Source organism: Apodemus sylvaticus, chromosome 6 (assembly GCF_947179515.1).
Source record: "Apodemus sylvaticus chromosome 6, mApoSyl1.1, whole genome shotgun sequence".
Classification (NCBI taxonomy): Eukaryota; Metazoa; Chordata; class Mammalia; order Rodentia; family Muridae; genus Apodemus; species Apodemus sylvaticus.
Window position 1 is genome coordinate 131,201,606 of NC_067477.1, and position 13,901 is coordinate 131,215,506.

Consider the following 13,901-nt stretch of genomic DNA (forward strand, 5'->3'; position numbering starts at 1 on the left):
GTATTTTTAGTTGATATAAATAACAGCACATGGGATACCTCCTTCTTCCCTTTGAGTTCGAGCACTGTTTCAAAGATGGAGATATGTTACTGAAGTTCTGTCTAATCTCCTGCCTCCGACTCTTGCGACCACACCCTCCCTTTATAAAGCTCCAGGATGCCACTTGGGTGCAGTCACCTTCTAATCAACACCAGCATGAGACTCTGACACACAAGCCATGCCTTGTTCCCCTTGTGTAAGGAGGAAATCTAAGTCGTAAGTACACTCCTACCCCCACAGTCCCTTCCCCTCTAGCCAGCAGGACACTTCCTGAAGCAGCAAGCAAGCACTTGTGCCGCCATCTTCCTGCAGGCACTTACAGACACGGACACCCAGTCCAACCAACAGAGAGCTCATCATATACTCTGGAGGCTCCGCCATCTTCCTGCAGGCACTTACAGTCACGGACACCCAGTCTAACCAACAGAGACCTCATCATATACTCTGGAGGCTCCGGGGATCTCTAGAGTTCACTAATCAGATTTGAAGTAGAGGAGGAAAGGCTCACCCACCTGCAAGAACAGATGTGTGCCCTGTTTTCCTTAGCAAGCAGAACATGCCAGAAAGCACAACCAGGGTGTCCTGTGTGAGGCTTCATGGCTGGCAGGGTGGGGGTGTCCTCAATGTGCCAAGGGTCTAGTTAGGAAACAGGTCCTGCTGCAGATTCTCTTGCCCTCACCCCTCTTGCAGCTAAGTGAAGTCACGTCTCTAAAAGCAAGGTGACCCACCTAAGGCTTCCCTAGCGTACAGGGCAGAGCTGGATGCAGTTCTCAGCTCTGCTGGTTCAGGCCACACCTTTGCTCCAGAATGTTCAGAGGAGGCTTTTGCAAGGAGCAGCAAATTGCCCTGGAGGCTGGAGGACTAAGCCATTCACAGAGCAGACAGGGGAGAAAGCCAGACGTGCGCCACACGAGGGAATTCCAGGATTCAGAGTGCACAATTGATCAGGATCTCTGGGATCTCAGTGAACTTGTTGAAAGGGGGACCGCCCAGGGACTTTAGGAAGAGGGCAGAGAGAACAGCCAGGCTAATACAGATTAGCTCCTGGCCAATGTTCCCTTGCCCCTTTTATAAAGACTCAACAGCCCCTCTTCCCTACGGCTCTCTGTGTCCCCAGATTTATTTTGCTTTCTTTCGCTAAATCAAACTTTATCAGACAGTTTTACTGTCAGCCGTTAAACCAAAATGTGTTTGTGCAACAGTAAACACCTTGTTACTTCAGGGAAGGATTACATAAACAACATCGGATGAGGCCGACTTGCTGTTCCCGGGAGGAAGGCTGCTGCCCATGTGGAGATGGAGGAGGACATTTCAGGGGTGACGGGCACTCCAGAACCAGGAGGCAAGGGGATGGGGCTCACTCTGGCCTGGGTTTCTGCTTTAAAATGGGAAGATGGGTAGAGAGTCCTCCAATGAGAGCTATGAGGTCTTCTAGAGATGACAGCCCAGGTAAGGGCCCGGTCAGAGCCCTGGAGGAGAATCGGTAGGGAGAACGGCCCAGGAAGCAGACTTTCCAGGCACCGGTACCTCAGATACTAGCTCATTTTGACTCTCACACCCACACTTCAGAAACTTTAATGCTGCATACCACAAGTTCTGTTGGCAGCAATCATTTCCTTACTCCTATGCTATATCTACCGCTAACACTTATTTTATTTGGCATTTGCCCCATGACAGGTGCTCTAGTTATCTTGTTTCCTTAGCCCTCATATCCAGTTTAAAGGTCAGATACGTTTATTATTCCATTTTATAGGTGGAAAACCAAGATTCAGAGAAGTAACTTGGCTCTGGTCACACAGCCAGTCTGAGCCAGAATTGCTGCCCTGCTCTCTCTAAGGCTGAGCCCTGTGTTCTTCCTGGACTAGGAGGATCTGGTGAAAGGATAAAGACGTGAGAGGGAGAGCAGCAAGAATGGCGGTCCCCACACAGAAGGGCTTGACTGGAGCATAAATCAAGTAAGCAGACTTACTGAAGAAGAGAGACAGTAGGCATCAGCTTCACTAGAGACGAAAGAAGCTGGGGAGTTCCTGGGCTAGCACAGTCCCAGAGCTTCCTCAGACACCAGGACCTTCTCTCCAAAGCACTGGAAGCCGCTGATAAGTCAGGCTGAGTCTATACTAGAATTCTAGTCTGCAGAATTCTAGTCCCCGCTCTGCCTCAAAGCCCAAGTTTCCCACAGCCTTCTAGGCTTCCCCAGAGACACGTGTCCTCATCTCTACCTCAATTACTCCATCAACGCCACAAACTGCTGTCGAGCTGAGCCATCAGACCACAGCGCCTGAGGTAAGCCAGACCTCAGCTTGCCACAGTCACTCCAATTGCCTCCTGAATACATCAGGCCCTGGCTTCACTGACCCTCTAATCCCTTAAAGGAAAAAAACCCAAGAAATCAGGCAGGGCCTCAACGAGGATCCATGAGCACAAACCTCAGCCCTCCATCTAACAAAATTACGAGGCAAGATTCAAGAGACAGACATAAGATCTCATAGGCAAAAGGGATCTGTGGTGATCTGTGGTGACACTGCCCTCCCCCACCCCACAACCCAGGTTCAGATGTTTGTGGCCTTCTGGGGCTGTGACCTTTTGGGAGGTGTGACCTTCTGAAGCTATGACCTTCTGGGAGGTGTGACCTTCTTGGAGGTGTGGTCTTCTGGGAGATGTGGCCTTCTAGGAGGAAGCATGTCACTTGGGGTGGGCTTTAGGGCTTCAGGTTCAGAGCCATTCTCAGGATTCATTTTCTTCCTCCTACTTGTGTCCAGATGTGAGCTCTCAGCTCCATTTCCTGCTACCATGCCTGTGACTCGCTGTAATGGTGGACTTTTAACCCTTCTGGAACCAGAAGTCCAAAGACCCCTTTCCATCTACAACTTACCTTGATCATAGTGTTCTGTTCCAGCAATAGAAATGCAACTAATACGGAAGTTGGTACAGGTGGGCTATTGCAATGCCAGCCCCAACCATATTGGTTTTTGGAGGGATTTGGAAGACTTTAGAACTTTGGACTAGAAAATCCATTGCATGCTGTTGGTAGAGTTAATGAGCCTTCTTAGAAGGAATTTGAAAAATAGTGCTACTGAGAGTTTACAGACCAAAGAGGCTCAGATCAGGAGATTCTGGGAGAATAACATTTGGAACTGAACTAAAGATTTTTCATGTATGATATTTTGGCAAAGAATGTGGCTGCTTTCTGTTCTTGTCCCCAGAACTTATCTGAGACTAAATTTAAAAGTAACAGACAACTGGTAGGTGGTTGTGCATGCCTTTAATCTCAGCACTTGGGAAGGAGAGTTAAGTTCAAGGCCAGCCTGGTCTACAGAGTGAGTTACAGGACAGATAGAGCTACACAAGGAAACCCCGTTTCAGAAAGCCAATAAATAAATAGATAAGTGGATAGATGATAGATAGATAGATAGATAGATAGATAGATAGATAGATAGATACATACATACATACATACATACAGACAGACAGACAGACATACAGACAGACAGACAGACATAGTGGAGGGGATGGATGGATAGATAGATAGATAGATAGATAGATAGATAGATAGATAGATAGATAGATAGACAGGGAGGTAGATAGGTAGATAGATAGACAGGGAGATAGATAGATAGATAGATAGATAGATAGATAGATAGATAGATAGATAGATAGATAGATAGCTGTAACAGACTAGTTTGTTTAGTGGAGAAGATTTCAAACAGCCTGATATTAACTCTGTGGCATACTTATTAGTAATCACTCTTACACACATCTATAATGAAATGGGCAAACAGGATAGAAAGAAATACATAAACTACAATTTGAAGAGGAAAAGAACTCAGACCAGCTTGACGTTTTAGTCAAGGCATGTGCTTCAAGAGAGGCTGTAGTTGCTAAGGGGATCAGGACTGTTAAGGAAAGACACAATCTGCAGGAATAACAGGAAGGGGCCAAGACCAAGCCTCTACATCGTGAAAGGAAATGCTTATGAAGTAACAACAAACAAAAGCTGTGTGCCTCACGAAGCCAGGGTCCATTCCAGCCTGGCATCTGGACTCGAAGTGTCATCCAGGGGCAAAGGTGCACAAGTAACAAAGTCATAGCCTCTTCTCTAATTTCAGAGAGCTACTGAAGCCAGCTAACACCTGTCAGTGAAGTCCCTGCATGGAGGCTCCAAGAGGTCATTATTAAAGCCATGGAAGTGAAGTTTGGTCTCACCAGAGCTCCCAGGATGCTGGAGATGCCAGATCGATGAGATCTCTGTACACAGAGAGTAGAGTCAGCCCAAGAGAGAGACACACGTTTCAGGCAGTAAATCTGGAGGTAGAGCCATCTGCACCTTTTGACCTTGTACTGTAAAATGTAGAGTTTGTCCTGCTGGGTTTCAGTCTTGCTTTGGTCCAATATTTCCTACCCTATTCCTATGCCCCTAGTACTTCTCTTTTAAATGGTAATGCATATTGTGTGAATTGAGTGTTGAAAGCACATAATTTGCTTTCTATTTCACAAGGGGTTACAAATAAGAGATTTCCTGGAATCTGAGAAAAGACTTTAGACTTTTAGATACTGTTGAGACTATAAAAGACTATGGGACTTTTTAATTAGGACTGTGTAACTTTAATTTTTTCAAACCTTATTTTCAATGATGGTTCTTAAACACTTTAACCTCCCTTATAGCCCACCACCAACCAGAGGTAGTAGGAAAGAAAGGATATGGGGGAAGTGGACCTGTTTAGAAAGGTTCTTTAGAGCAACTCCCATCTGTGTTGTTGATAAATCAGTAGTTCAGTTCACAGTCAGCAGTGGCAGCTTGATCCACTCACAAACACTTCACAGATACAACAGCAGCCCAGTTGGGTAGAGTCGGGTTAGCAACACGAATCAGCAGCAGTGGCACGACTTAGCAGAGACAGCCAGGCTTCAGCCTCAGCCTGCAGGAGGAACCCAGAGGGACACCAGGAGATCAGCAAAGACTCATGACCCACAAGTGTTACACAACTAGCTATATCAGCAAGCCAAGCTCTGAATCCGTCACTTTGTGGAGTCCTATTTATACCCTCCAAATATCATGTGTCATCCATGTGCCATGTGCCTCAGCACGTGTCTTACCGCAGCATGTGCATCTAATCAGCCCGAGTCCACAGAGTCCTGACAAATGGAACTCAGCTATACAATGTAAAGAGGACCAATACGTGTGTGCTATTAGCAAAGAACCCTTCAGCACATGTCCTTTACATATGATTTAGCAGAACATCCTCTCTCCTATGTCTGCTTCAGTGAAACATTGCTTCATGAATCTGCCTTAGTCTTTCACCTGTATCCACTTCAGGAAAACACTCCTTCATGCGATTGTCCTGGCAAAATACTATCTAACACAACTGACTCTCCAAAGAACCCATAAGTTTCCACTTCAGGACTAAATGTATTTTGCATTATGTTATGCTCAGGTCTAAGAGAGTCAAATGCGACAGTTTGAATAAGAATCTCTCCCTCAGGAGTCAGTTGTGTGGAAACTTGGTAACCAGTTGCTAACAATGACTCAGAAAGATTAGGAGGTGTAGTCTCACTGGAGGAGTTGTATAAGATTAGATTCTTCAAAACCTACTTATAATAAGGGTTCTTAAATACTTTAACCTTTCTTCTAGCCCACCACCCACTAGAGGTGTTTGAAAAGAAAGGATATGGGGGAAGTAGACCTGCTCTATTAACCCTAGAAAGGTTAATAGAGCAAAGGAGGATGCAGACCTTTTTTAGAAATAGTTCTTTGCCCAGTCTGCATGGTCAAGACATCAGCAGTTCAGTTCATATAAATCAGCAGCAGTAGCTCAATCTATTTGCAAACATCATTCATGAATTAGCAACAGAAGGTCGATCTGGAAGAAACCATAAGATTCTGCCAATCACCCTGAGTTCACTGAAGTGGCAAGAAGCTGCAGAAACACCAGAAGTTCTTTGGTGGTGAAGTCATGACAAATGATAACCAGCAAAGAATGGCGAAGCGAACCAATACCAGACAGCATCGTCAGCAAAGACCAGCGGCAGCAAAGCGCAACCATGACCAGCAAAGATGTACCAATAGCACACAGCCTTGTCTACTGTCTGTTGGGTTATACTTATATCCTTTCCAAATGTGTCCTCCCAAGCATCGGCTCTAGAAAACACCACATGCCCTTTTTCCAGGCTGCTTCCAGAAAAACACTACATGTCTGTTCTAAGTAAAACATCCTCTCATGTGTCTGCTTCAGCAAAAACATACTCTCATAATATAGTTTCCAGAAAACATCACATGACACTACTGAGTATCCAAAGAAATCAGAAATTTCTACTTCAGAGTTGTCTCTGAGGGTAGGATTTTAGGTTTAAAGGCCACATGCCATTCCCCATCGCCATCTCTGCTTCCTGTTTACAGCCCAAGATATGAATTCCCAGCTTCTGTTTCTGTCACTTGTTCCCATGATGGACTCTTGGGAACCATAATCCCAAATGAACCTTCCTGCCTTGGTCCTAGTGTTTTGTAACAGCAACAGAAAAGTAACTAATACAGGCCCACAGCTGAGTAAACATTAAACCATAACATTAAAATCCTTATTTTTATTTTACAAGAAGCCTGTATTTGTCTCTTATTCTAACTCATGAAGATTGCATCCTCAGTCCTGCCCAACAAGATGCTGTACCTGCAACCTGAAGTTGCTTCTTGGGACCCCAGGACCAGAGACAGATCTAGGAAAGTTGGTGTAGACAGAGACCCTCTGTTCTCATGCATGCATGCACCGATTCTGAACACAGATGGCCCCCAAAGCAAGCCACAGCTGGTTCAGGGAAGGCCACAGCTAGATATGTGTCTGGTCATCGACATCGGGCAATCTGAAAACAGAGGAAGAAGATTGATGAAGACTGCAGTTTATCGATTCACGAGGGAGGGAGGAACAATCGCTTCTCAGGAGCTAAAGCCAGGAGAACTTCAAAATAATGAGAGATATTATCATTTTGAAATGACACCACTCAACCAACCCTGTCCCCAGGTCCCTGAACCACAGCAGAATAGCATCCTGGATGACCTGAGGCGGTATCTGAAAGAGATGGGCCGCTTGGGCTCATAATGAATGGCCAGAATTCAAGACCTGCCCTATCACTCAATATTTGTGTGTGATCTTGCTTTTTTTTTTTTTTAAGGTTTTGGTTTCCTCATTCTGAAAATTAAAATACTACTTACAGTGCAGAACAAAACTCAGAGATAATGTAAGTACAACCCCTTCAGTGCATATGCAGTCAGGGTGATCTCCAGGGAGCGTCACTTAAGTCTCAGCTTCATTTTGTCAGGTAGAGATTGAAGCTCAGAGAAAGGACCCTGCCCAAGGACAGGAGAGAAGCAGGACTGTGGCAATCCAAACCTCTGGGTGCCACTGCCCAGGCCTGGCAGGCAGAGTGGCGGTGTGCTGAGGTGGAGGGTTATTCACTTGACTGGAGGAATTTGTCAGGAATGACATCAAGGAGGTTCTTTCATGGGCTATCATTTAAAGTCCTTTTGAGGGGGATTCCAGCTTCTAAAAGGAAAAAGTGTAATTAGAGACCACCGTGTCTCCCTGGAGCCTGCCCCTCATTCCCACCACCCACCACCCAGGGTGAGACAGAATAGAGTGGAGGTTGCCATCATGTCTGAAGTGAAGGATGCTGGGATGCCTGCCAGCAACCCAGTCCCTCCCTCAAACCCGTGCTCTTACTTCTTTCCAATGCTTTGGGCAGTATAATTAACATACTGAAAGTGCCCAATTTGTTGAGTCTGTAGCTTGATAAATTTTCACAATCAAACGCACCCTGGACTGTGGTCTGTTCAAAGAAGAAAACAGTCCCAGAATTCCAAACGCCTCTCTGCTGCTTCTTTTTGAGCAACTGTACTACACAGCCCCACAGAGGGTTGGTTGGCTTCCAGCACCACTGATCGGTCTTACCTGTTTTGAAACTGTATGTAAATACAATAGAGTTGTATGTGCTTGTGTTTAGCTTTTTGTTTGTCTGATCCTCATTGTAACAGACAATTGATTCAGATAGAATCACCTAAGCTTTCCCGGGTAAACAGCAGCAGTTTACCCATATTGCTGAATAGTTTTCCTACCATGGGTTACTGATCTGGGTCTGTATATGGTTTTCAATAACTGCTGGATTTTTTTTTTTTTACTCTTCTGTGATTTTTTTAATAGCTAAAGAATAAGATCTCCAAAGGTCTCTTTGAACTTCAGATTGTGATTCATTGTAAATGGCTATTTTAAACAAAGGCAAAGATTTTTTTTTTCTTAAGTTAAAGTACCACATTCAATCAACGTGATATTTCTGCCTCAAGTAGAAGTCCTAGAGAGATAGGAACTTAAAAAGTCACTTCAGAGGGGTTGACAAGATGGCTCAGAGCACTGGGCTGTGGTGACACACGCTAAGGAGGGTTGATCATAGTGGCCCAAGACTGTAACCCCAGCACCCAAACGCAGAGGTAGAAGAATCTTGGCAGTTTGACGCCAGCTTGCTCTACATAGTGAATTTGGGCCTAACCAGAGTTACATTGGAGATACAGGAATATTTAAGATCTTCCATGGAAGTCAGGAAGTAGTGGAACTCACCTTTAATCCATCACTCAGGCAGAACCAGGTGGATCTCTATAAGTTCAAGGTCAGGCTGATTTACAGAGTAAGTTCCAGGACAGTCAGAACTACACAGAGAAACTCTGTCTCGAAAAACAAAAAGAGAAAAGAAACAACAGAAAGAAAACAAGATGGCTTACTAGTTAAGAGTGCTGGCTCCTCCTGCAGAGGAGGCAGCTTTGATTCCTGGGATCTACATAGAGGCTCACAACCATCTATTAAATCCAGTCCCAGGAAATGTGCTGCTGTCTTCTGACCTCAGCAGGCCCTGGGCATAATACATGTGGTACACGCGCATACACTTAGATACATACAAAGTACATAACATAAAATACATTTGTTTTTGTTTTTGTTTTTTTTTTGAGACAGGGTTTCTCTGTGTAGCCCTGGCTGTCCTGAAACTCAGAAATCCACCTGCCTCTGCCTCCCAAGTGCTGGATTAAATGCATGCGCCCCTCCCCCCGCCCCCCCCCCCCCCCCCCCCCCCCCGCCGCCGCCGCCACCACCACCACCACCAAAATACATTTTTTTAAAAGTCACTTCAGAGGTAGGAATACCTCTGAGTATTCAACAAGCAGTTGAAGAATGCTTGTCTGGCATGCATGAAGCCTTGGGTTCAATGCCCAATGCTACATACGTTGGATATGGTGGGATAACCTACCTCATCCTCAGCTACATACGTAACTCAAGCGAGTCTTGGACAGAAAAGGGGAAAAAAGTAAGAAAGAAAGCAAAGCAAAAAATATATATGTGGTGGTGGGGAAAGAGAGATAGTGTGTGTGTGTTCACAAAAGAACAAAGAAATAATATGATACTTGTGCCTGTTGGATGAAGAAAAGAAGTTACTTTTACAAGTATGTGGGGAGACTCTCCATCTCCCTTACACTGTTTGAGCTACTGCAACAAAATGCCCCAAACTTGGTAATTTGTAACCATAAACTTAAACTTTACGGTTCTAGAGGTTAAGAAGCTCAAGATGCAAACACTGGTGAGACAGGCCTTTAACCGCAGCACTCAGGAATACTGAGGCAGGTGGAATACTGTCTGCTTAGGACCTTTGGTGACAAGGAAGCTATGACTACTTACTGCGGATGTTTTCATTAAGACACTTACCCCTTCCTGAGTTCTGCTTCTATGAAGGAATCCGTTCCCAACCGCCACTGCTTCACACAGTCACTTCAGAGTTAGTGCAGCGTCTGTGTGGGAAGGTGAGGGCATGGAAATTCAGATCCCACAGCTTCCCCCTGTGTCATCCTCTAGACCAGTCACAATTCCAAGCCTAGGTCCTGCCTGCCCTGCTAGCAAACCATGAGGACAACATGGGATCCCAGAGCATGGCAGGGAGTGGAGAGGCTTCATAAAACCTTCCTTGTCCTAAAGAGGCGAGAAAGCACTTTCTCCTAACAAATGCTCAACATTTTCTTCCCTCCTAAAAAACTGGAGACATGAACGTAAGTGACTTAAATCGCTGAAAACATTTTCCAACCCTAGTTGACAGTCATGAGAGGGGGAGGAGAGGGTGGCTGGCATGCATAACCATGGTAAATTAGTAATTTCCCCTCCCCTGAATTTCTCAGTTACCATAATGAAAGCACTTACGTACAGAAAATGCCTGCGGACTCATCTGACCCCAGAGCATCACTAGGGCTTCATTTTCCTTCTCTCCTTTGTCTAAACTAACCCTTCACTGACACCTTTCAACTGCATTGAAATTGCTCATTGAGAACACTAAAAACAATGTTCGCGAATTTCACCGGGACCACATGTGGGAAAAACTCTCCTCGTGGAGTTCTTACAGGAAGGAAGAAGGTGGCAGGTATCGCCGACTATGTTATCTCTGCCCAGGCAACATCATGTTTCTGAGCTGTTTCCTCATTACTAAAATGAGGACAGTAAAAACCATCTTCTGGGATTTTATATCAATTAAATGAGTTAATATATGTGAGAAGCTCTTTAGCCAGTGACCCAGGTCATAGCCGGACATTCACCCTGTAGTAGGTCTGGACAGCAGCAGCAGAGAGAAGAGGGAGATTCGGTTAACACTCGGAACATAAGTAAGGTCAATCAAATAGCACCAACCACATATCATTGTCCCCAGTTATCTACCGTGTTGCTGAGCTCTCAGTCTCAGAAAGTTCTAGAAATCATTGTGGGCGGAAAGGATTAAAAGTTGGATAGAGGAGCTGGAGGGACGGCTCAGTGGTTAAGAGCACTTGCTGGTTCCCAGCACGAGCACGGTATCTCACAAATATCCATAATTCCAGTTCCAGGGAATCCAATGCCAAACATGCAAGTGATACACAAACAAACATGCAGGCAAAACACTCACATACACGTACCAGATCTAAGAAAAAAAATCAAACTGGATGGGTGTTGAAAATGACCTCACCAATGAGCTGGTCACTTAACTTTCTGCACATCTAAACGTGATCACAGCTAGACGTCAGCTATGAAGCATCCCAAAAGGTCCTTTTCCTCAGTCTGGTTGTGTTGTAAGCCAGTAAACCAGGGAATGAGCACTAAAGACGATCACATGTGTGACAAACTAAACAAGTCCTATGAAGAAAGTAATCATGGTGCAACAAGTGAGCATAATGGAAAGAACTTTTAGATAAAATTGCTGACTGCAGGCTGGAGAGATGGCAGTTAAGAGCACTGGCCGTTCTTCCAAAGGACCAGGGTTCAAATCCCAGCACCCACACGGCAGCTGACAACTGTCTATAATTCCAGTTTCAGGGAATCCGACATTCTCATACAGACATACACGGAGGCAGAACGCCAATGTAAATTTAAAAAAATAATTGCTGGCAGAGAGAGTCTCAGCAGATGACATTTAAGATGAAACAATAAGATTCTTCCAGGTTAGGAATGAAGGGACAGTGTCCCCAAAGGAATAGACAGGATTCAAAAAGGCGCTAAGACATAAAGGGGGCTCGCTTGGTGGCTGGAACATGCAGATCCAAGAGAGTAGAAGGAGGGGAGTGGGGAAGGGAGAGCTAATGAAGCGGGGCGGGGAGCAGAACAGGAAAGAGAGGACAGCTGTGACTCTACATAGATGTCTTCATTTTCGAGAGATCCCACATAGAATTCCCACATGCATTTTAAAAGTCTTCGAGTTAGGTTATCAAACAAAACCTCACCTGCCAACCATTGCTCAAACACAAACTTCCAGCGTAAATGTAAACTGATCTTCTCAAAACCTTTCATAAAAGGGCCTTGGCCGCTGTTGGGTTTTCTCTAACCACGAATAGCAACCTCCAAGCCGACGCGGAACCAGGGAGAGAGCACGTGAGCCCTTGAATGTTTTACTACAACTGCCTATGTGTCTCCCTAGTGCCGATTCTAAACATCTAGAACTAACAGTGTTAAGATGACAGACAACCTTGCCAACTGTGAGTCCGATCTGCTGACGCTTTCATTCAGTGCCACCTAGGGTACTGAGTGGGCAGAGAGATGCCTCTGTGGCTAGAGCACTTGCTGCTCTTCCAGACACCCTGAGTTCCGTTTCCTGCGTCCATGTGAGACAGCTCAATACTCTCCATAACTCCATCTCCTATGTGCAGATGGGTATACCTACACATAATTTAAATAATAAAAATAAATAAATGAAACCTAGGAAGCTGGAAAACAGTCTTTGCCATATGTTTGGTTTTTTTTATTGCATAGGGCAATATAGAAATATAGCTTCCACAACAGCCTCAAAATTACAGGCATTTGTAGGCAGTCAAGACGTAGAATTTGCAAAGCATGTACTTTTCTCCCATGTGAACCCTTTGCGGGGTGGGCAGAAGGCTTCTGGAGACTTCCCTCTACAAAAGGACTACATTGAAAGACCTAACCTTGCCCTATACTTTTGAACATTTTAGGTTCCACTTACATCTGGGAGTAGAATTTTTCCCCCCACAAGAAAAAACAAGTACAGAGTTGTATTCACAAACATATGTTTAAGCTGCCCTGAGCTTGCAAGCAACATTAAAGAAAATCTCAACACTGAGACCTTTCTTAAAAGAACCCGGGGGTGGGGGGGTGTCCATATTTTGGTTGAAATCCACGAGCCTTTTTGTCATTTCATTCCTAGAGAGATTCTCACGAGGCGTCCCTATGTTAATGCTGATCCGGCTGCTAAGAACAGCTAGATAAAGTCCAGCCTAGTGCCTCTCAACCCTCCTGATGCTGCGACCCTTCAATACAGCTCCTCATATTGAGGTGACCCCCCAACCACAACGTTATTTTCGTTGCTACTTCATAACTGCAATTTTTCTACTGTGATGAATCACAATGTAGATATCTGTGTTTTCCAATGATTCTAGGGGACCCCTGCGGAAGGATGATGATGTCACCCCTACAGGGTGAGAACCACCGGTCTGTTCCTTTCATAACAGATCAAACACGTTTGTTTGAGGCAAGGCCCCACACTCTCTGTATAACTAAGGATGAACTTGAACTTCTGATCCTTCAACCTTCATAGGCTGAGAACTGAAATCACAGGCCTGGGGCAGCACACAGCTTATAGGGGTGCTGGGGCCCGAACCCCAGGCTTTGTGTTTGCGAGTCAAGCGCTCTACCAACCCACATCCCCAGCTCGCTGACATCCTTACAACACTCTTGGCAAGGAACTTGGGCTGCACACTCACAGTAGCAGCTATGCAAACAGGAGTCCAAAGAATCAAAGTTATGTGGGATTGATCCCTCTCTCTCACTTAAGTCCCCAAAGAAAACAACCAACTACTATGCAATGCAAATACAAGGACGCCCTAGAGCGGGGAGCCTGAAAGCCAGTCTCTGTCTGACACTCAACTTTCTCAATTGTCCGGTGACCTCAGGCAAGTTAACTAACCACTCTATGCCTCAATTCCATCCTCTGTGCAAGCCATAAAAGTAACCTGTGCCATTGATGACTAAGGCTAATTAAATGAGATAATGTGTGAAGCACTTAGCAGAGTGTTCTTGGTTACTGTTAAGTCTTAAAAAGCATTCTCTATTATTGAATTTTGCTTGGTAAGCAAAGTTTAGGCAAATGGCCCTTGAGAAGATGGCCGCCTCCTCCCAGAGCAATGGAATTTCCCTGGCTATCCTATATCCCCTCCCCCAGGGCCAGGCTGGAGAAGCTTGCCCTTGCTATCTTGCTGTCCTGAACCTCTTTCCCCAAGTGAATCACCTCAGCCCATTTTTCTCTTTCTGTTGAAAGTGCAGTATCTTCCCACAATGCTTGTCGATGGCACGTCTCCCCCTGCATCCCCACCCAGT

The 13,901-nt window shown here is 45.2% G+C and overlaps 1 long non-coding RNA gene across 1 annotated transcript in view; it reads right to left on the reverse strand.

The window, feature by feature from the left end:
- Nucleotides 1-4,635: 4,635 nt before the first annotated feature.
- The window catches only part of LOC127686757 (uncharacterized), a 28,599-nt gene continuing 19,333 nt past the window's right edge, over nt 4,636-13,901 (reverse strand). The window contains exons 2-6 of the long non-coding RNA XR_007978239.1: nt 9,768-9,850; nt 8,634-8,737; nt 7,416-7,568; nt 6,699-6,888; nt 4,636-4,955 (exon numbers count right to left, since the gene is read on the reverse strand). This is a non-coding gene — a long non-coding RNA (uncharacterized LOC127686757). The remainder of the gene's footprint in view (nt 4,956-6,698; nt 6,889-7,415; nt 7,569-8,633; nt 8,738-9,767; nt 9,851-13,901) is intronic.